This window comes from Procambarus clarkii, chromosome 5 (genome assembly GCF_040958095.1).
Source record: "Procambarus clarkii isolate CNS0578487 chromosome 5, FALCON_Pclarkii_2.0, whole genome shotgun sequence".
In the NCBI taxonomy this organism is placed as follows: domain Eukaryota; kingdom Metazoa; phylum Arthropoda; class Malacostraca; order Decapoda; family Cambaridae; genus Procambarus; species Procambarus clarkii.
In genome coordinates this window covers 34,974,755-34,998,552 of record NC_091154.1, presented here as the reverse complement: position 1 = coordinate 34,998,552, position 23,798 = coordinate 34,974,755, and the positions used below count along the sequence as shown (strand labels likewise).

At 46.2% G+C, this 23,798-nt stretch overlaps 1 protein-coding gene across 4 annotated transcripts in view; it reads left to right on the top strand.

Moving 5' to 3' along the window:
- The window catches only part of Ack-like (activated Cdc42 kinase-like), a 110,154-nt gene that overhangs the window by 12,411 nt on the left and 73,945 nt on the right, over positions 1 to 23,798 (top strand). For all 4 annotated transcript variants that reach the window (XM_069301027.1, XM_045749799.2, XM_045749790.2 and 1 more), the window contains exon 2: positions 7,403 to 7,435. The gene's annotated coding sequence lies outside the window, so the exon portion shown is untranslated. The remainder of the gene's footprint in view (positions 1 to 7,402; positions 7,436 to 23,798) is intronic.

The window sequence follows — 23,798 nt, the reverse complement described above, 5'->3', positions numbered from 1 at the left end:
TCTCCCCCCCTCTCCTTCTCTCCCCCCCTCTCCTTCTCTCCCCCCCTCTCCTTCTCTCCCCCCCCTCTCCTTCTCTCCCCCCCCTCTCCTTCTCTCCCCCCCCTCTCCTTCTCTCCCCCCCCTCTCCTTCTCTCCCCCCCCCTCTCCTTCTCTCCCCCCCCTCTCCTTCTCTCCCCCCCCTCTCCTTCTCTCCCCCCCTCTCCTTCTCTCCCCCCCCTCTCCTTCTCTCCCCCCCCTCTCCTTCTCTCCCCCCCCTCTCCTTCTCTCCCCCCCCCTCTCCTTCTCTCCCCCCCCTCTCCTTCTCTCTCCCCCCTCCTTCTCTCCCCCCCTCCTTCTCTCCCCCCCTCCTTCTCTCCCCCCCTCCTTCTCTCCCCCCCTCCTTCTCTCCCCCCCTCCTTCTCTCCCCCCCTCCTTCTCTCCCCCCCTCCTTCTCTCCCCCCTCCTTCTCTCTCCCCCCCTCCTTCTCTCTCCCCCCCTCCTTCTCTCTCCCCCCCCTCCTTCTCTCTCCCCCCCTCCTTCTCTCCCCCCCCTCCTTCTCTCCCCCCTCCTTCTCTCCCTTCCCCCCTGCTCTCCCCCCTCCTTCTCTCCCTTCCCCCCCCCTCCTACCCTCTCCACCCCCCGTCCCTCACACCCCCCGGCTTCATGCCTCTCACTCTTACCCTGTAACTGGCCCCGTCCACTTTGGCTGCGCCACTCTACTGGTGGTGGTGGTGGTATTACTGTTACGTTGTCCGCTATTGTAATCTCCGCCGTTTGTTTATTTAATTTCGCACCAGTCTTTCCTGGGTTTATAATTACACGGGTTGTGGTCAGCCACGGAGTTGTCAGATGTCTTAAGTGAGCAGTTCGGTGGCTGGTGGTGGGTGGAGGGATGCCGTGTTGAGAATTATGTCTTGCGTTACTTCTTGTAAGTATTGGTGGTAATTAATATTTGCCAAAGACAATAATAATGTTACTCTGGACTCGGGTTTAATTCTGAGTGCATTGACTGGGGTGATGATCCCTTTGGCCGCGTGACCGCTGTGTGGAATGCAAATGGGATGGGAAAACACGTCGTCTGGGCGCCTGGAGTTAACGTAGGAGTGGTCAAGGTTAACGTTATACAGGGGTGACCGCTGGCCGGCCAGGGGCTGCCTTCGCTCCCCAGCCTCGGGTACAAGGGCTCCTGGTAAGTTAACCCACTGGGAGTCACCCCCGTACTCCTCTACTGCACCTTCACCTGTCTTGTCCAATGTTTACCACGGATAATTCTTAATGTTGGCTTCCAAGAAGACAAATTGTTGCGGGGCACTTGGGAATGATGTGATTTGCCCGACTTTTGGCCGAAACGCTAGGCTTTAGGTATTGTATGTACTAGCTCTAACTTTAAATCCAACAGTATGTTTGTAACTTTGCATCTGTTTGTACTTTTCTTAAATAAATTATTTATTATTATTATTATTATTATTATTATTATTATTATTATTATTTGAGTGACTGGAAAGTTGAGAGTGAAGTGTTGTTGTTTAAGATTCAGCTACTCGGAACAAAAAGTTCCAAGTAGCACGGGATATGGTGAGCCCTTGTGAACTTACCTGGCACGGGAGTGGGACTGTAACTTGATGTGGAGAATGAAGTGCAAGCTTGCATATATAAACAGGACAACATCCTGCAGTCTCTACAAACGATAACAGCACCACCAGCGCTCCTGAAATAACTACAACCACCAATCAACGACACCTAAACCTACCTAAGGCTGCGAGGCGAAAGACAAAAACGCCCACTACGGAGGTTACGGACTCCTCAGACGAGGAAATCATAGTAGGAGCTCCACCGCCGCATCACAAATACGACACCAACGCGGTTCAAGACTTCCTCATGGAGGCCACGTCACGAAACTCTAACGACAGCACTGCGCAGCCAAAGTCGCAGGCAAAGAAAAAACGGAAAACCTACAGGTCTACACTAACCCCACCAGCTCCATAAATGGTACAGCCAGCCCTCCAGGCTGAAAACCATGAAGACCCCCATCCATCGCCAGATCTCTAGTATCAGCCACTGATACAGATAATGGCTCCAAAGAGCCTCCACTTACGGGCTCACCATAGCCCGTGCTACTGGAACTTATCGTTCTGAGTAGCGAATCTTGCAGTCTCGCAAGACTGCAGGATGCGGTCCTGCAGTCTTGCGAGGTGAGGTGAAGGCTGCAAGGTGAGCCCGTAACCTGCAGGATGCAGGTTACGGGCTGGTTACGGGCTCACCATAGCCCGTGCTACATGGACACTTCGTTCTGAGTAGCTAAATCTAAAACAACAACCTGCAGTGTGTCTATATATATGTTACGGGCTATTCATGCCCGAGCCACCTCTTAGGTGGTTTAATCTTCATAAATCAATCAGCAGTCTGTGAAGCTTACTGGAGCATGAATAGTGGGTGCTCAACATTGCATACAGAATTATATGCCCTGAAGGAGACCATAAATTATGCAATTAAGAATAATTTACAAGATGTAATCATTCATATTGACTAAATCTTCGCTCCTAGCATTGTTACCCAGCAAACAGAGATAATATATAACTATCAAAAGTTGTCAAAGTAGCGGAAGGAAGACCCACTGCGATGTGGTACAAGCCACTGGGTACTAATCTTTCAAGCCTGACAAAAATATATAGACATTTCAGTAGCCATACACAGACTTGGTTACAAGTGCTGCTGGGAGGTAATAAACCCAATAGTTAAAAGTATGTCATACCTGTGGAACAGAAGCAGAGGCGCCACTATTGCATTACTTATTTGAATGTGAAGCAACTGAAGCCCTGCGCATCAAACTCAACATTAATCCAACAAGAACAGCTGCACAAATGCAGATGTGCCTAAATGTTTTAATACAACAATCTTAATACTTATTAAATTTCTGAGAGAGAGTGAAAGTGAATGAATGAATGTAGAGAAAGGGGGGAGGGGAAAGGGGAGGATTAGGGGGATAGTGGAAGAGAGGTGTAAGAAGAGGGATGAAGAGAAGAGGAGCGGGAGAGACCCCCCACTTGGTAGACTCTAGTAGCAGAGTTGTCCTTTGACGAGAGGTATTGTGTGCTTGTAGTTGTCGTGGGAGTATTGTTACAAGACTTTTATATAAATCAAGATAAAACAAAGTGGAAGTAAGTGAGGGGACTGAAAGACATGCTGTGTGTGTGTGTGTGTGTGTGTGTGTGTGTGTGTGTGTGTGTGTGTGTGTGTGTGTGTGTGTGTGTGTGTGTGTGTGTGTGTGTGTGTGTGTGTGTACATGTTTGAGTTTTCAGTCGCTGCACGTGTTTTATAGACCGTAATAAACTGCATGCTACACTGCCTTAATTGGTCATTGTTCCGCCGGGCTATTAGAAAATAAGTGATTATAATGAGCGGATATGTTTCCTGAGAAGCGCTACTCTCCTTTGAATGTTTGGAGGGTGCTTGACTGAAACTGACTTTCATCTTATGTTTTCATTTTCCATGGGGCGAAAAGACGCTCCAGTGGTTCTCGATAATTTAATGCACATTAAAACATTTTATGTATGACTTTCATTCCTCTTACGTTACTCCTCAACTGTGTATAGAAGTTAGGTAAAGCCGTTAAAGTCTACTGTACCTGTAAATGTTATACCGGAGGGAGGGAGAGATGGAGTAAGGTGGGGGAGAGAGAGAAAGGGAAAAGATAGAGGAAGGGAGAGTAGGGGCTAATGGGTGCTGTTGAATGTCTTGCTGTATTTGTCTCCCCCAGTAAGGGCATGTGTTTGAAGACGCTGTATTCCTCCACCACCTCCTACATAAACACCCGTTGTTGTACTGTAACAAGGTCGTCTCTCGCTCTGGTTCTCGCTTCCTGGACCCACTGTTCCTCTGCCACAAACTGGGATATCTTACTGTATTTTATACTATGCTTTACTGCTACCTACATCTTTCACATAGTAGCAGACTCGATCAAAACGGGCCTTCCATTGGACTTGTAAGCTCAGCTCACGTCTCGACGGGTTGTCTTCTCTTGTGTGTGTAGGCTGGGAGAAAGGATTGCAGTACGTTGTGAAAACTTGCCTATTGTAATGAAAGTATCAACATACCAGCAATAAATAGTGTAAATTTGCAAGTACAGTAGACCGATTTTGACTTACACACAGAAATCACAATTGCGTGATGCATCAAATGATTAAGGCAGCGTCTGGGATGCTCTCGGACGCAGGTTCGAATCCTCGTCACGGCCCTTGTGGATTTGTTCACCGATTTTGACGTTCCTATCATCGTAAATTCACAAAGTATGGAACTCGTGATGGCATCAGCTTCTCGAACAAAACTTAGACTCGACCATTTAAGCATCTCTGTACACACTTGTCCTGGGAAGTGTGTAGAGAGAGATATATCAGATATACCTATGATGTAGCTTTTCCCCACCATATCCCTGAGTCTTGTGAAGCCGTCTTCTTCCCACGCTCTTCCGTATTGTTCTGGTCTCGTTCACATTCACCTGTGAAACCATTGGCCAGTGTTTGTTTTCACTTGGGGAATGTTTACACTGTTTTGGATGTGATTATATGTACTTGGCTAAATGTGCTTGCAGTATTGAGCATTATTTGTGATTTGTCTAATACTTCTGATCCTCCTGCTACTAAGGCCTGCTTTAGGCAATCTCTCTTATATACTGTATTAAATTAGCTTCTAACTAACCGAATCCATCTGCTCACCCTTTAAATAAATACTTAGCATCCCTCTCATTCACCTCTCCCTTTAGTTTCCCTTCTAATTTTCCAATCTTCTGACTGAACATATTTCTGATCTTATCTATTCACTAGAGAATGTTGTCTTTATCCATTGAACTCCCCTCCCCCCCCCCCTCTTACGTGTGGCGAGGTCCACTTAGAAACTGGAGACTGGATTTCCCGTGTGTACAACACGCTGCATGTCTCTCTCCATTGGTTCAGAAAGTATTTTTTTTGTTACCTTTGCTTCATATACGCTGATGTTATAGGTGCTGTCTGGCCATGTTATCTACTCAAATCTCACTGCCTTGCATTTGTCTAAGTTGAATTCCAGTAGAACTGTCCCAACTGGAAGAAAATTTATGGGCTGGATAACAAGGACCTTTTAAACAAGAGATGCAAAACTAATGATGGTATTTAAGACATTAATGTTACCTAAGGTGCAGTTACAGTCCCGCTCCTGTGCCGGGTAAGTCCACTATGGACTCACCAAAGTCCGTGCTACCTGGAACTTTTTACATCCGGAGAAGTTACTGATCCTCACTTTAATAAGACTTAATCGAAATCCTCAGATTAGGCAAAATTAATCCGCTGAAGAGTGAACTTTCTCTTCCCGTATCCATTCAATTTGCGCATTAAAAATGTTCGAAGGACTGGTTCTAAATCTGCACATTGAAATAATGCCTTAGGAGACCTGGATACAGTCATTTACAAAACCTGTATATCTTTCCATAATCATGGCAACTTTGTTCACATTTATTACACAGTTTCCGAGTCATGATTGAGGAAAATGTATAGGTTTCGTAAGTGAATACGATGAATCCTGCTCCGGGAGGCAGGATTCTGCCAGCAACCAGGAGGCCTGGCTAGAGACCGGGCCGCCGAGACATCATTCCTCGAAATCTCCAACAGGTAGGTAGATAGGCCTTGTCTGAGACCAGTCCGCGGGGGACATTGACCCTCGGACCAACTGAAGGGAATTCAAAGCAACCTCTTACTAGCAAATCTGTATGTGCTCCATAGATGCCGCTGCCAAATTGGAGGCGTCAGGAAGTCAAATTGCACAGTAACCTTGAGCAATTCAAATGGCGTGTTGGATTCAAGACAAAAATACCTACTGTGACATCAACGGATTGTTCTTGAAAGTCTGGAGGTGAAAGGTGTCGTGGAAAATTAGGTTTTGGTTCACCCACAAGATGGCTGTGGAGTTGGAAATATAAGAGTGTGTAGCGTAAAATAAATCTCTTGCGTGATGATATGGTTTGAGAAGACTGGAGACGAGGCGATCAGTAATAAAGTGCATAAGTTAAGCAAGAGTATAGGTTATTTAATAGTATAGTGTGTGGATGCCAAGTAGTGTGTGTGTCAGTACAGGCACAGGGACGCCGCAGTTTAAGTAGTCCCATATAACAGTCCACGGAAGAGTGACAATGTATCCACTTCCTTCAGGCTGTTAACAACCCATAATAATGTCTCTGAGGATGACGGCACAATTTTTTTTCTTCGCTACACTTCCTGGTGCTGCATATTGAATTGTTACATTATACATGGTTTAGTAATTAACGTAAGAATATACTGTGGCCAGCTGTGATGCACCACTCACACCCCCCCTTCCTACCCTCTCTCTCTCTCCTCTTTGTGTGTGTGTCTGTCTGTCTCTTAATGATTCACATTGTGATGTAGTACACCCACGCAGACAAACATGAAGCACAAGTCACAAAGCTGTCCCCAGTCCTCGTAATTGGTTGGACGACCTCTCCATTGGTTCCCATTACTCCGCCGCCCCCCTCCCTCCTCTTTCCCCTTCTGTCCACCATTTCAGGAGCAACAGCAGATGTTTATGAGTGTAGCAAGGATGGTGTATCGATTGTGTGTGTGTGTGGGGGGGGGGGGGGTGGCAAGGGCAACAGGAAGGCGACGCTGGGTAGGGATCAGCAGCTCTCTGAGGAGCAAAGGGCTGCGGCTCTGACAAAAGTTTGGTGAGCCTTGCCACACGTGGATGAAGACCTGAAACACTTGGGCTTGCAGTGCTGATTGTGGATTCGAACTTACTGCACCAATTCTGGAAATGAACTCTTAAGGTAAGGGAATTATGAGGAGAAAGCACCTCGCCATTACGACTATGTAGCACTTGGAATGGATAAGGATTCAGGATGGAACGAGGAAAGGAATGGTGCCCAACCACTTGGATGGTCGGGGAGTGAACGGCGACCTGTGTGAAACAAGACCGTCGCCTTACAATCCAGCCCAAGTGGTTGGGGGTTGAATGAACACTTAAGGGTTCAGGTGGCTCAGTGGTGCTTCTGTATGGCTTTCAGGTCTGTATAACTATACAAGAGCCACAGATTCGGCAGCGGTGGTGCCGACGCTGCGGTTGTCAGCCAAACTTGAGTGTATTATTACTTGTGTTCCCCGCGGATGTTGTAGTATTAACGAACAACATTCATTGTCAGGTAAGTCAGTACAGTGTTGAGTCAGTCTTGGTACCCACATAATCTGTGGCCACCTACCTCTGCCTTAACTCGTGCGTAAAGTAACACCAATCCCTATTTGTTTGTGTGTGTACATACTTATTAAACAAACTAATATATGTTTAGACTACACAGTTTATGATTTCATTTCATATATATTTTTTATCTTTTAATTGCAAAAGAGTAAATACAGTACAATAATTTTAGGTATTGTATCGTTTGCAGAGTTGGTGATCAAGAAGGCTGGGCATCACTCAGGTAAGAGAACGCTGGGTCAGTGGTTACAAGAGAAGAGACATAAGCAAGGGCAGTAAAGGTTGTCGTACTCGGGGTATGTCACTTGCTAAACTCTTTCCTCTGTGTAATCTGGTAGCAGTATTTTCTGGGGTCTCTTAATGACAGACCAGCCTACTACTGGTCTAAAATATGTCGCTACTGCACGTAGTCCGATGTTGGAAATAGCCAGTTTGATAGAGCCAAAGCTCTATCGACCGAGCTATTGAGCAGTCTTAATAAGGAATTTTCCAGAAAGCAGCATCCTGCTGCCATTTAGTGGATTATAGGTCTGGGTGTGAGCTGGACGGGGAGGGCGAGATGTAGACTTGAACTGAAGGCAGAACAGCACACAAAACCACCTTCCCAAGCAGTTGTGGAATGTCATAACAAAAACCAGATGCAACAAGGCACTCGACGCTCACGAACATTACTCGCAGCGACCTTAACATCACATGTCTTGTAGTAGTGGTGGGAATCAACAACATTCAACCCCCCCCCCCCCCGCCACCTCTCCCGAAACTTTCCAGACTACAAAGCACGCACACGGTACAACCTTGGAACCGTCAAAATTCCGAACAGTCAACACTTGATCTCGTAATCGACCTCGGCTAAATTTTGATTGTCAACTCGCTACCTCTCTAAGAGGAAGCCAAGACGTGCTGCTTGGCACACCCTGAGACGTCCCGGGTGCATCAGACATTGACCAAACCCTCGTACGAGGATTCCCAGACACATCACGACCCTTACAGACACGCACAATGCCTCTCTTGCTTCTGGATGCCTGCCTCTTCTCTTCAACGCGGTGACTGCAATCCGCGATATTAAACACAACACGCGCTCGAAATCCAACATCTTCAAGATCATGTACTGTATTTCAATAACAAATTCCTAAACGCAATCCAATTCAAACTTTACTCATCCGTACAGACACGCCTGCCTGTACAACTACAGACCTAGCCATCACACCTGCCCACAAACTCCGCAGTCATAAGCACATACCTCTGAAACACGACAGTGCACAAAAAGGCGTTAGCCAGCACTACATCCTAAACACCTCAGACATAAATTAAGCGACACCTTTATTAATCCTGTATTTCACCACTCTCATACGCACCCATCACATTCTTCCTTTCAGTCAAGTTCAACTTAAAGAACTTTAGCACTTTTCAGAAAAACCACAACATTTTCATATTTGGCACTTCCCCTGGCAGGACTACGCCACAGGTGATAGACTCCTTCTGAGGGCAAATATATTAGCGTCAAATGTGAAAAGAACACGTTAGAGCCAGACAAATATCTGACTCGCCACACACAACTACTGTCGCATTCCACACCAACACACTAGACAGACCCAAACCCTCGTAACGTTTTCACCTGGCTAATAGATCAATCAGCACAACACTAATATACCCAAAAACCAGTAGCAAAACAAAATACTAACAACACTAATACCGCCCTGACGCTTCTCTCTCTGGACGTGTCGACCTAAAGACATCCAATTTTCCTTAGTTATCCATTTGAGATAATTCGGCTTCTCTTGGTGTTCGTACAGCTGGCAACCTGCGAGAGGTCACTATTACTGTTCTGCTTCCCAAATCTGCGTCAATTACCACTTTAGTTGGGTTAAGCTCTGGCACTATGCCTCCAGCCCGTTCTTTTGATTTGATTCCCGGGCCTGCAGAAACAAATGGGCAGAGTTTCTTTCAACCTGATGTCCCTGTTACCTAGCAGTAAATAGGTACCTGGGAGTTACAGCTGTTACGGGCTGCTTCCTGTGTGTGTGTGTGTGGGGGGAAATTAGTTAGTAATCAATCAATTATTAATCAATTAGCCAGGTAACAGTTGATTGACGGTTGAGAGGCAGGCCGAAAGAGCAGAGCCCAAGCACAACTATGTGAATACAACTAGGGCAATTCACTACTATTTATAAACAAACAACGGTATACTGTTGTTGAGAACAGGAAGCATCCATGGAACAGGAGGCTTATCCATGTTGCCCTTTCCAAGGAGGAATAGGCTGTCCACACAGTCACCCGTCCAGTTAACTGACAATACCGCGTGTTAGTTAACTGGACGGGTGCCAGTTAACATGACAGACCGAGTGACGCCAATTCTTTTATGGGGGTAAGTTCTGAGCTTACAAAAACAAAAAAAATGAGGAGTGTGTTTGCGACAGGGCGTGGCTCGACGTGTAGCGTGTAAAAAGGTCTCTTCAGCAGCTCATCGGAGGCAGTATTCCCTCAAGTATTGATTTATTTATATTGTATTTGTTGTATTCTGAAACCAACCTGTCCTCTTACAAAGAACGTCGCTTTTCGCGCGTATGCGTTACACAAGGGCAAAAACTGTTGTTTTTTAAATGGAAGCGGCTAGCGAAATTGACGTGTTGTCCCGTTTTCTGTTTTGGGTCCTCTTGTTAGGAGAGGACACTTTAAATTGACCGTTTTTCTGGCGTTGGTAAACCTTAGGAGGACGGGCTGCTGAAAACAGCGCTGGTACCTTGGCTACGTATGGTGGTGGATGCGACAAGCGTGGAAGTAAAAGAAATAGCTGCAGGATAGAATTTTTGTGAATTCTGGTATTTATTGTCCCGAATTAAGTATATATAACGCCTTGGCCACAGGGATGGAGAGTAATGGGTGTCTATGGACCCGGTTGTAGAGCCCCAGGGGCCGGATTCACCAAGCAGTTACGCAAGTACTTAAGAACCTGCACATCTTTTTTTCGATATTTTGGCTTTGTTTACAACCGTTTATGATGGGCTCTGAAGCATTAGGAGACTGTTTATAACAATGTTTATTTGATTGGGAAGTGTAGATGCTGGTAAACTGTTTAATTAACTTAAACAAAGCCACAAAAATTTGAGAAAAGATGTACAGGTTCGTAAGTAGATGCGTAAATGTTTGTTTAATCGTGGTGGAGGAGAGCAAGGAAGGCGTGCTACTGGGCCGGGAGGACCCGGGACCCCTGGACACGCTCCTATTGGTTGGGAGAGCCGCGGAATTACTGGGTGACTCATCACATTCAAGGATTATCATGATGTAACACCAAGTGGTGGGCTAATGTTTGGTTTAGTTCATTAATTACTCACGCCCTACCCATCCTGTGGACACCTGTAGAAAAGGTTACGCACGCACGCACGAACGAACGAACGAACGAACGAACGAACGAACGAACGAACGAACGAACGAACGAACGAACGAACGAACGAACGAACGAACGAACGAACGAACGAACGAACGAACGCACGCACGAACGCACGAACGCACGCACGAACGCACGAACGCGCGCGCGCACGCGGGGCTCAGAAACTGAACCCTAAATTAATTTAGCTAGACAACTTAAGCTGGTGAACAATTTACATTAATTAACATATATCTATGGGCTATATTCCCAGATTTTCAAACTAACGTCCCCGTCACCCCAAGATGCCTGATGAGTGAGAGTTTTTTTAGTGTATTATGGGTCCCGTACCCATCCTGCAGGTGAGATAGAGAGGTTTTATGTACTGGATTCCACCTTTAAGTTGAGTCGTTTGCGTTGAGCTAGTTACATGTTATTTGAATTTATCTTATGATGCAGCCCGCACCCATCAGTGGGCGGGAGCGGTGGAAAGGCTACAGTCACAGTAGGAGGCGAGTGTGAGCCAGGCGGTGGACGTGCCCTCAGACAGTTATGGTACTTCCCAACTTTGATTGGGGCGGGGCCAGTGCTCGTCTAGTTGTGCTCGCCTTTTTGTATTTGCAGAGGACGAGCTCCGGATCTTGGATCGCGCCTCTTGACCCTGAATCGAAGCCTGCGAGCTGGGTTGTGTATGGAGTTTGCTCTCACCACTTTTCTTAACGCATTCTATTTGTTCACCATCCTGACTTCCCCCTTCCAAATCCCTCCCCTCCCCCTCCCCACAGACACCCGCCCCCCCTTCAAACACCTTCCCCCCATCGCAACAACTATTGTCAACATTCAATACACACAGTTTTCATCACTGTAAACATCTTCACACCATCTCACCCCCCCCCTATACATCCTCTCCATCTCCCCAATCTCTTCCCACCCCCAACTAAAATATAGGGCGTCTGGTGGCTGAGTGGACAGCACGCTGGATACGTAATCCAGTGGTCCGAGGTTCGATTCCCGGCGCCGGCGGAAACAGATGGGCAGAGTTTTTTACCCTGATGCCCCTGTTACCTAGCAGTAAATAGGTACCTGGGAGTTGGACAGCTTTTACCGGCTGCTTCCTAGGCAGGTAGGGAAGTGTGTGTGTGTTGAGATTTTTTTTTTTAGTAATTAGTAACAGTTAATTTACAGTTGATAAGCGGGCCAAAAGAGCAGAGCTCAACCCCCGGAAGCACAACTAGGTGAATACATACCCTCCCAGCACCCCCCTGCCACTCCCTCTCTATTACCTTCTCACATACCTTCCTTGTCTCCCTCCATTACTCTAACCATTTTCCTGCACACAATTTCCATCACTAACTAAAAGGTTGCACCCAGAATACAAATCTGTTGAACATACGTTTTCCAAGTCAATATCTGAGTATACTTTTTTCACTTTTTTTTTTTTTATTAACATATTAGGTACATCTGCATTAGTGCAGCTACCCTAGACTATATGAAGTGGACTTCTTTTCACTAATGCTAAACTCTACGGACTTCGGGTGAAATATTTCATTTCCACTGGCTTTGCAAAGGGGGTATAGAGACCGACTTTACAACCCCCCTCTACCCCTTTCAAGAATAGCACGGGAGGGCAACCCCCATCACCCCCCCCCCATCCCTTTGACACTACATAAATTCGTTTAACCATGCAACGTTTACTGAGACTAGCCCCAAACATCTGGCCTCCGACTTTGGACAGAGAGACGGACATTCTCCTTTATAGATATAGTAGAAGATTTTATAGATACACAGCAGTCCCTGGGGTAGTCTGTCATATCTCCTCATCCCCCAATTCTACCCGTATTCTTTTCCCGTCTCCCCTACTTCTTTTTCTCCCCCCCCCCTACCCCTCTACCCATTTTCTCTCTCATCTCCCCCCCCTTTCTCTCCACCCTTCCTTCCCTCACCTCAAACGACTCCGTAGCCGCCAAACAAAACTACATGTAAACTATAGGTAAATTCAGGCCCATGGTTGTGGTAGGAGACGGTCAGCTGAGAGTGTGGCGACCTTAGTGCTAACCTCTTCGTGCACCACGCCTTGCAAGCCGTCCCTGGCGGCACTACTCCAGTTGGCCGCCTCTTAGAGAAGACGCGGAGTGAGGAGCGGCGGGTGTAATGTGCTGCCTGGTGACATATTGCTATGGGCGGGGATGGATAGGCCTGCCAACCTGTTTGTTCAGGGAGGGTCTGGCGGGCGGCGGCGGGCGCCTGTTTGTTCAGACAGTGATGGCAACCCGCCCGGTGACGACTAGAGGATACCGGCACATGTTTTGCCTTAACCCCGCGTTCCACCCTTCATGTATCTTGGTCATTACTGTTCCCTGCTGGCTATAGGCGTCTGGCCCAAACATAAGGATGACTTGAAATTGTTTTCTTTACAAGTTATTGCAAAGTTTATGTATTGGGTAGATATTGTAGACACGCCTGAGGAAGGGGGGGTAGGCCGAGAGCAAAGAAAGGGGAGGGAGGGGGGCGGAATAGTTGAGGAACTCAGAAACCTGGGTATAAGTAGTGTTATCTTGCAAACGTGAATTATCTTTCAAGATGTCTGTCAACTGAATATAATTTTGTGTCTTTAATTGTATACTTGAGAAATGTTTGGATATTGTTAAGTTGTCGTAGAGTTTAAAAGGTTAGTCCTTAAAAATATATGTGAAGGCGCCCTGAGGTTTTGATTTTGGTTATCTTGAGATGATTTCGGGGCTTAGTGTCCCCGCGGCCCGGTCCTCGACCAGGCCTCCATCCCCAGGAAGCAGCCCGTGACAGCTGACTACCTCCCAGGTACCTATTTATTGCTAGGCAACAGGGGCATCAGGATGAAAGAAACTCTGCCCATTGTTTCTCGCCGGCGCCCGGGATCGAACCCGGGACCACAGGATCACGCGTGCAGTGTTCTGTCCACTCAGCCACCGTAACCCACTGGTTACGAGTTTGGTTTAATAAAGGTCAGAATGAGTCGTCTTGTAGCAATTATAAACAGCTGGACACACTAAGGGTAACTTTTGTCCTAGTCTTGTGTGTTAGCTTGTGTGTTATGGTGTTATTCAAGAGGCGAGAACACCTACGGTCTCTGATGACAATATATTCTCTGTAATAAGGAAGAGGCGTGATGCGATGACAAGGAAATTTAGCAGGTAAGAAGTGTTGTAGAGAGACAAGTAGCATAGTGTTATGACGAGAGCATTATAAGGGAGTGTCTTCTCGCCTCGATGCGAGAGGCAACAGTGTAAAGAAGGCTGGAAGTTGAGTGCCATACACGAGGAGAGAACACAGGTCCACGTCTAGTCTCCCGTCAACAAATATAAGAAATGTTCTGGAAGAATAGTGTGAGCTTTTAAGAGGGAGCTGGACAAGTTACAGCTGGAGGTACCGGATCAGCCTGGTTGTGTGAGCCTGCGAGCTACAAAGCTAAATGCTTCAAGACCAAGCAAGACTCGGGGAGCACAAGGTTTTGTATTGGTTAGCTTCGCCGCTACTGCTGTTGTGCTAGTTAAAAAAAAAAAAAAGCTGCAGTACTGGTCCTGGTGCTCATATAAGTGTGAGCTGGTGACGTCGACGGTGTTGGTGCAGCCAAGCTCATGGTACAATATCGCCTCAAGGCTTACGTCACTTGTAAGTGGTGTGAAGGTGAGGGGTTTTCTTGTGAGTGTAGTGCAGGAACGACAGGGGTCGAGGCCACGTGGTAGCATAATGGCCTTTGGGAACGGTGCAGGTGAAGAAGGTCGCTATTGCCAGCCCTCCTCTGAATGATGGCGGAAATACTGCCACCTGCCTCTGCTGCTCCTGCGCCCTCGCCTTCTGTTGCGCCTCCTCCTGCTCCTGCTCTTCCCACTACCGCAACCGTAATTACTCACTTTTACTACTGGTATTTTCATCATCACCGTTACCTACGGTGTGTGGGGGCCGTAATCTCGATCTTTAACCATGAACGAGAGAGAATAAGTATGGTCGGGGGGCGAGGGGCAAGGATCAAGGCACATTACCATCCGTGTTGGCGGCCAGGAGTGTGTCGCTTCTTGTAGCAGCAGTAAGAACCTGCTCCACCGCTCACTGGTGTTACCTGAGCGTGCCCGCCCTCCCTAACACGCTTGTTGGTGACACGTGGTTGGGGACGCACCGGGGGCTCTTGTGGGTGGCTTTCGTGAGGCTTTTGTAGTGTTTGTGGCTTAAAAAAAATAGTAGTTTGGGAATGTTTAGTCTCAGTCGGTGGTTTTGGAGTGGTTGGGGGTGTTAGCGGCCCACAGTTGTCGGGTTTAGGTTGGTGGGAGGCATTAGCCTAAGAGGGCTGTGTTTGGGGGCTCGGTGGATATTTTAGGTTAGATGGTGTTGGGGTGGTGGGTGGTACTAGGGGCCTTAACATATTTTTTTTGTCAGTGGCGTTAGGGAGCTCAGTGGTTAAAGTTGAATACGTGAATTATTCTTTGTCTTTGATCAGTGTGTTTCTCGTATGCGTGTGCGTGCGTGCGCGCGCGGCCGGGAGCGGTGGCTCGTGGTGTATAAGATGACCTGCTCGACAACCTCTTGTGCTCCCCACGCCTCACCTTCCTCCAACTCCTCCCCCATTCCTTCCTCCTCCCACTCAACTTCCCTTCCTCCCACTCAACCTCCCTTCCTCCTCCCACTCAACCTCCCTTCCTCCTCCCACTCAACCTCCCTTCCTCCTCCCACTCAACCTCCCTTCCTCCTCCCACTCAACCTCCCTTCCTCCTCCCACTCAACCTCCCTTCCTCCTCCCACTCAACCTCCCTTCCTCCTCCCACTCAACCTCCCTTCCTCTTTTTCTTCTCCTTTTTCTCCCTCTCACCCCGCCTCCTTTAAACCCTCGTTTTAAAGAAAATTTAGAATTTTTTTTTTGTTTTTTGTTTTTAGCTAAGAGGGATGATCGCGGTTCCTGGCGGGGTCCAACACATTAGCAACTAGAGAGATATTGAGGCCAACAATGTATCCAGAGTTTACCAGTACAGACTGTTGATCACATGTAGGCCTAACATGTGATTAGTCTGTAGGACAACCATCCTGTGTGGTGGAGAACGTCTGCATAGTTCATGGCACACTGCACACTCCCTACACATAGTCTAGGGTACCTGCATATATGCAAATGTACCTAAATGTGTTAATGGAAACAAAATGAGGCCAAGAATGAACAAATCCACAAGGGCCGTGACGAGGATTCGAACCTGCGTCCGGGAGCATCCCAGACACTGCCTTTATCGACTGAGCTACATGTCTCAGATGCTCCCGGACGCAGGTTCGAATCCTCGTCACGGCCCTTGTGGATTTGTTCATTTGATGCATCACGTTAGTGTGATCTCTGTGTGTAAGGCCAAGAATCCCTCGGTCATATTGGTCTTCTCAAAGCATTTTCCTTCTCGTCAGTGATTTTGATCTGCGGATTAAGTGATCCACGTTTTGGTCTCTGCAGCATTAATGGAATGGTATTCTTGACTTAAACAAGCTAAGGGAAACCACGAAGGTGGTTAATCCCTGGTCATTCATGGTTGCGTGCTGGGGAGACATTGTACTTGCTTGTCTGTGTAGAGACTGTGCCCACGTAGTGCAGAGCGCCTTGTCATATCCACGGCAACTTTAAATATTTGCCTTTAGTAAGAAAATATGCCTACAGAGAATTTTGAGCAGTGAAGCTCCGTAGCAACTATATATATTGCGATATCTTGAGAAAGGCTAATCGTATTGCCTTGAAACCGACGACACTCGTGTATGATTACGACAATAGTGCCTTTGTCCATATTTTGTAGAGAGAATGTGAACTGTCCATACAATACCACTGAGTTTTATCACCACTAAGGAGGAAAAAATAATGTCCATGAACAATATTGTTATATTCTTATATAACAATATTCTATTCAGTGTTTATACAATGCTCTCTGATTGTGCCTATGGCACAATCAGAGAGCACTGTATAAACATCAGAGGTCCGCGGTTGTTCAGCGTCCTCCCAGCGACTATAAGAAATATTACCGGAACAACCGTGGACATCTTCAAGAGAAAACTGGACGATTTTCTAAGAGAAGTTCCGGATCAGCCGGGCTGTGGTGGGTATGTGGCCCTGCGGGCCGCTCCAAGCAACAACCTGGTGGACCAGACTCACAAGTCGAACAAATCCACAAGGGCCGTGACGAGGATTCGAACCTGCGTCCGAGAGCTCACAAGTCGAGCCTGGCCTCGGGCCGGGCTTGGGGAGTAAAAGAACTCCCAGAACCCCATCAACCAGGTATCAACCAGGTATCAACGAACTATGGGGTTCAGTTCCTGTTCTCTTTTGTTCAGTTCCTGAACCCATTATGTGCCTCTGTAACCCCTTTTTCCACCAGCGCCAACAGGATGGGTATGGGGTGCATAATAAATCAATGAATGTGAAGGAAGGCGGCCTGGAGTGTGCAGGGAGGAGGAGCCGTTAGCTTGAGCGTAGTGCGTCTCCGGAGACGGTGAGAATGGTGGCACTAAAGATTTAGATGGTGGACCACCAACTAAGTTAGCCAGCACGCCGGAATGATTGTTGACATCCGCCCATTGTTTTGGGTTGTTGATTGCTCGAACACTTACAGCTCCCGCCTGCTACTTTGGTGGGGTGTGTTGCAGGTAGTTTCTGGGATAGGCTATATAGAGATCCTATAGTGCAAGCAGGAAAGGGAATGAGCTGTCAGATATACATACGGCACTATATGTACTGCTGTATGTATATTTGTCAGTACATGTACAGTAAAAGGTTAGGTTGAGCGAGATGGCTGGAGTGCCACTGGTCTCGTCTAGGTCTCGTACTGAAAACAAGACATTCACATCCTCCTCATTATTATTTTCAATCACAAATTTTCATCATGTAGGTTCATTCACAAGATCAGATTAGTGCTAGAGCGGACCCATTAGGACGTAATTTAAGATGGTTATTTGTTTTAGTCGCCTGATTATTTGGAAAGGATACATTTATCTGTAGAGGGGAGGCAGTGTGGTTTAGAGGTGGTGAGGAGGAGAAGAAGCGTGGCACAAGAACCTGAGCTATATACCATTCTAACCTGAACACCAGACACTCTCACAGCATCCTCGTGAGGGGCTATTCAGCTCGTGTTGATTCACCGATAACCCGTCGCCTCAATCACATACAAACCACTTGTGTGTGTACACTCAGGCTCTTTAACCACGGCCTCTAGCCAGGTGCTGTTTAGTTTACCTCATTTATTATGCACCCTATTCTGTGGGTGGCCGTGCACCCCATACCCAGTCATTTTTATTGTTACCGCCTTAAGGCGGCTAGTTTATTGTGCATTGTTTTTATTGTTGCCGCCGGGGGCGGCTAGTTTATTGTGCACCTCATACCCATCCTGTGAGCGGTAGCGCAAAAAGCATTACAGAGGGCACAAAAGGTCTTTATCAGACCTCATCTTAGATTATTACATAAACAATTTCATCTATCCTTCACACCTTATAGTTACAATGTCAGCTAGTTACAGAGAAAGTGCTATTTCAGGAGCTATATATTTACAGTAACTGTTTCAGTAGTTGTAGTTGAGTGAGGGGCGACGGTCCAGTAGGTGGTCACGGGACGCCCATCAATGTTCATATTTACGGTAAGCCATTATACATTAATGTTAGGTCTTCTCGCTAATACATAATAGTTTGACCAGAGATAGTCATAGGGTAGCTTCTGTTTATTATTAGTCTTCACAATACACTACTTGATTCTTCATCTCATATGTCGTTTATCTACTGGAAGCGAAATATGAATACAGTGCAAGGGTTTCAGGTAATTTATTGTGCACCCCATACTCATCCTGTGAGCGGTAGCGCAAACAAGAGGGCACAAAAGGTCTTTATCAGACCTCAACAGACATTATTGCATTAACAGTTGCACGTATCCTGTACATCTTATAATTATACTGTCTGCTAGTAAGACAGATTGTTCCACTTCAGTGGCTATGTATTAACAGTTAATCATTATACATTTATGGTAGGTCTTTTCACTATTACATAATTGTCTCAAATTTTAATGTATTGATTATTAAAAATAAGTTTCTCATATTAATATTTCAGCCCATCTTCCTGTTTTGGTAGTACTTAAAGTAACGATGAAGACCATAGTATATATACCGGCGTATAACGAAATTAGAAAGTAGAAATCTGAACTATTGAGTTGGACAAACAGGAAAAATATTTGTCTTGTGTTGCTTTTACAAACTAAACAAACCTAGCGTTCCTAGGCCTAATACGCGCTTTCTGAGGCCTAATATAGTCAATCCGTTCTCGCACTTTCGTACAATCAATATTGACTTATTAAATAAGTGCATATGTGACATACTAATTTATTGTGAAGATTTTAGTTTACCTTGAAAAGCTTCATAGAAAACACCGACCTTACCTAACCTTCTTAGTATGTTAAGATAAGCATCTTATTGCTTCGTAATTACAATTATTACTTAACCTATACCTATAATAGGTTTGTACTAAACGTACAAAATATCTTCAATTTATCATGGACGCATTGGTGATAAAACTATAAGGAGCCAAAAACGACGACCCGGAACAGAACACCGCTGGTAATAACGAACCATCACCACTTAACACAGCATAAAAGGACGACGTAGGGCACGATATGGCCACTCAGGTTTTAACTGAATTTTTGTAACCTGGGACAGAAATAACAACGAAGTCATTGGTGCTACATTAATATATTAATCTAGGAAGCTGAACCCACCCAGCCTGTCGCACAGTGCAGTATCGTTGTCCTCCTTCCCTGTGGAAATATGTAGACTTTGTTATATTGTATTTGTTACTGTCACTGTTTAAATGTTAAAATACCTGAACAGTGATGTTTACAACTGTTCTTAATCTCTTACATCGGAGGACCGGAAAGTAGCAGTGATTTGCTGAGTCAGTGTGCCCAGATACCACGATGAAAGAGAAAGGCGCAGGTCGCGCTACCCCGCTCTCGCCACACTCACCCCTCCCCTACTCCCCCTCCCCCCCCCCTCCTCCATGTACGCTCACCCGTCTGTTATACACATTTATGGTAGACCTTCACAGGCGCTGAAATGTTAGAAGCCTACTAGATCCCTATGTTACTGGCTTGGTTATTAAACGGTTCAACATATGAACCCTGGGCACAGAGTTACCTCAGAGGAGGAAGATTAGATTATGCTCTCCTGCTGAATGCACAGGACACGGATGCCAGTACACACATTGTGCACAGTTTATGTAGTGACCATTGGGCACTGATTACCACCGTCGACATGAGCAAGAGAAGGAAAGAGACAAATAAAAGAAAAAGGTTATCACTCGGACCAGATATGAGGCCGCACTTCATAAACAGGATGAGTGACTGGTTCACGGAATACCAAATCCCAGAAGACATTAACACATTTGTTGATGACCTTAACCACCAAATTGAGAGCTGTCTAAGAGTTCCGCGCCGTACGCCTGGGCGAAGTAACCCTCAGAGGAAGAAAATAAAATGGTATGAGAATGATTACATAAAGATGCTTAACGCAAATGTGCGAGACATGAGTAGAGAGTACCGGAGACATCCCACTGAAAGTAACCAAGAGTTGTTTAAGACAGTGTGTCAAGTAGCCAGGGAAGAGAAGATTAAAGAGCGGGAAAGACAATGGCTTGAGTTCACTAGCTCTATTGGACGGGAAACATCTGCAAGACAAGTGTGGGCAAAAATTCAGATAGCTAAGGGGGGCAGAGCCCGGCCTGCGGCTCACAAAGACCCCCAGGGTAAGGCTGAGGAACTAATTCACAAGTGGAGTGATGCAGCATCCTCCTCCTCCCTCCCTGCAGAAATCAGCAGGGAACAGCTCCTGCGACATGATGACAGAAGAATTAGGATAACAAGAGCACTGTCTAGTGATGACGAGTATGGGGAACCAATCACAGCCCAAGAAGTAAGGGGCGCTATGAAAAAGGGTAAAAGTACAGCACCTGGTGAAGATGGCGTCACCTACGACATACTCAATGCACTGTGTGCAGTGTCTGGGAATCCACTACTCCACCTGTTTAACAAGTCATTCCTAAGTGGAGTGTTGCCCACACAATGGAAACACGCAATAATTATTCCCATACCGAAGCCTAATGACCCTGGTAATTACAGACCTATCAGCCTCGTGTCATGCACTTGCAAGATGCTTGAAAGGATCATCCTAAACCGACTGTTGCACAAAATAGGCAGGTTAGGGGAGGGGGTCAATGGATTTGTTAAAGGACGGAGCACAGCAAATTGTATAGTTAATTACTTGGTTAATGACACGGCTAGGTACTCTGTATTTGTTGACATCAAAGGAGCCTTCGACAAAGCACAGGGGATTGCGATCCTGGACGAGCTTGCATGCATGGGTGTCAAGGGGAGACTCATGAAATGGGTTGAAGACTACCTCACAGGAAGGGAAGCCAAGGTTTGCTTCAATGGAGCAGTCTCCAGAACAATGAGTATGGAACTCGGGACCCCCCAAGGCGGAGTCTTAAGCCCTACACTATTCAATGTACTTATGAACGCCATTGCAAATATTGATTTTCCGGAAGGAACACAACAAGTGGGATATGCAGATGATGTCCTAATACAAGCTCCCACCTTGGGAAAAATTGAACAGTCCATTGAACTCCTCGGAAGGAAATGTATTGAGCTCGGTTTCACTCTCTCCACAAACAAGACGAAGGCATACTCCCATCACAAGCGGAGAGCAAATGAAGAACTGCAAATTAATGGTGTAACACTTGAATGGGTTGACCACTACCGGTACCTTGGCGTCACTGTCGGCTCTAACAAGGGAAAGAAAGAGGAGCTCAATCAACTCATAGGAACATGCAAAAGTCGACTCAAGGCACTGAAAGCTATGACCTGGAATGGACATGGAGCCTCAATTGCCGTGCTCAAAATGATGTACACAGCCTATGTGCGCTCCGTCATAGACTATGCCGCACCAGTACTGTGCACCTACTCCCAAACCGATATGAAAAGGCTTGAAAGCATTCAAAATGAAGCCATGACAATCATTCTTGGAGTCCCAAGAACTGCCAAAACGTCTAATCTACGAGAGGAGTTGTCCCTTCCCAGTATTAAAAGCAGAATTCAGGAGCTGAATGCTAAGCTTGCAATTAGGATAGCCAGAGATCCCCATTACAATGATATTGCCAAGAAAAAACTGAGCTCTGTGCTACTTTCAGGGGGAAACAGGAGAAGCAAAAAATGGCATCACAGAGCAGTCTGCTACCTTGAAGAGCTTCACCTGCTTGAGCAAGCCCGTGAGCTCCTGCCTGTAGAGAGGTTACCTCCCTGGGAGGATGACTCGTGCAAGATCATCATCAATGAAATGGCAATGAAAAAATCCAACATGATACCACAAGAAATGAGGCACAAGTATCTCGAGGACATTTATAAAGAAGCCGGAGATGAACTAGATCAAATCTACACTGACGGGTCATCTAATCCTATCAATGGCAGGGCTGGTGCAGCATACACGGTAATCAAGGATAATACCTTCCAACGCAGAAATGAAGAAAAAGCACGTATTGAGAACTATGCCTCTTCAACGCAAGCAGAGCTAACTGCCATTGTTATGGCGTTAAGGTTTCTTGAACGGAACACTAATGGTGCAGTGATTTGCACCGATTCAAAAGCAGCACTGCAAAGCCTAAGTAAAAATCAGGCAGAAAATCTTGCAATAGTCGCTGAAATCAAGAGAGCTGTGAGAGTACTTACCAATCAGGGAAGAGTCATCAAGTTTCTGTGGATCCCCTCCCATGTTGGAATATGTGGGAATGAACGAGCAGATGTGCTGGCTGCTGAAGGCGCTGAAGGAGACCATATTGAATACTTCATACCCAAGACTCAACTACAAATTAGAGGTATTATCAGGCAACATCACCGTGACAAGGTAACTGAGGAAAGGAGGATAGAAGCACAAACCAGTGAATCTGTACGATGGTACAACATGGTTGCAGCTGGCAATCCCAATCAGTATGGCCGAAGAGGAGGACGACGAGTGAGAGAATCTGTAATAGCGAGAATCCGTCTTGGATACAAATATCCATGGAGATTTGGAATGGAAACAACAGTTGATCAGCGAAGTTGCAGAATCTGTGGTGAGAGTGATGGACACCGCCTTGACCACTATCTACGTGAATGTGAACACCTGAGAGACATTAGGAATAACTGTAGAATAATAAACCCCACATTGTTTGAGTTAGGAAAACACTATTTGTCAAATATTGATACTGTTCTTAAAAGATTTCCCCATTTTGCACCCGCAAGATAACGTAAGCTTTTAAGGGTTGATAAATGTTAATCTTCTTGTTTGAGGAGCTGTTCACTTGAGACAGTTAAGCAAGTCCCAGCTGTGTCTGGGTACAAGTGACAGGATGAACAACCCAGCGGGTTTTCTTCCTATTGGGGAGTGTTGTACATTCTGCTATGGCGGTATGTTCACTCACAAGATGAGTGGCGCTGCCCAATAAACTCGCCCCTCGGGGCAAAATTTAAAATATGAACCCTGTTAAAGGTTGCTGCACAGACCGTGTGTGGATGTATAAGGTGTAGGAGAGGTGTAGAGGTGAGAGTTGACGTCACCCCGTGACTACGGTCCGGGGGCGGCCCCGTAGAAATTGAGGCCAGGAAAGTAGTGGTGGTTTGTTCATCTGTAATTGTATAACAGCGAATTTTTGTCCCGGCTGGAACAGCAGGATGTCATAGGCATCGCACAGCTGTGCGTCCCTTGGGGAAACTATAATGCTTGGCTGCGTTATTAAATCTCTCTACCTTGACATTTACACACTGATAACCACTTACAGACATCAAGTTAGCAGCTTACTGTTGTTGTTCTTAAACTGTTTGTTTTATAAAATGTGTGTGTGTGTGTGCAAGGCCTAACGTCATCCCGGGAAGGGGTAGGTGGTAAAGTGATCACCATTGATGAAGGGCGCAGCATACTCGTGTGTCAAGGTCATGTGTGGTAAACTCACCATTGTAGTTTACCACTTAGTTTTCAACACTTACACATTAACATTAAGGTGTATCTACCAAACAATCGTGGATTTGATTAAGAAAATATAAGCTGCGTAATATTTTGGCGTTAAAATTTATATTTGGCCTTGTGGTGCCACTTGAGGCAAAGATGGACTTGTAACTTATAGCTCTTAAAAGTACGACGCCTTCCTATGCTCTCGATACTGTGTTGAC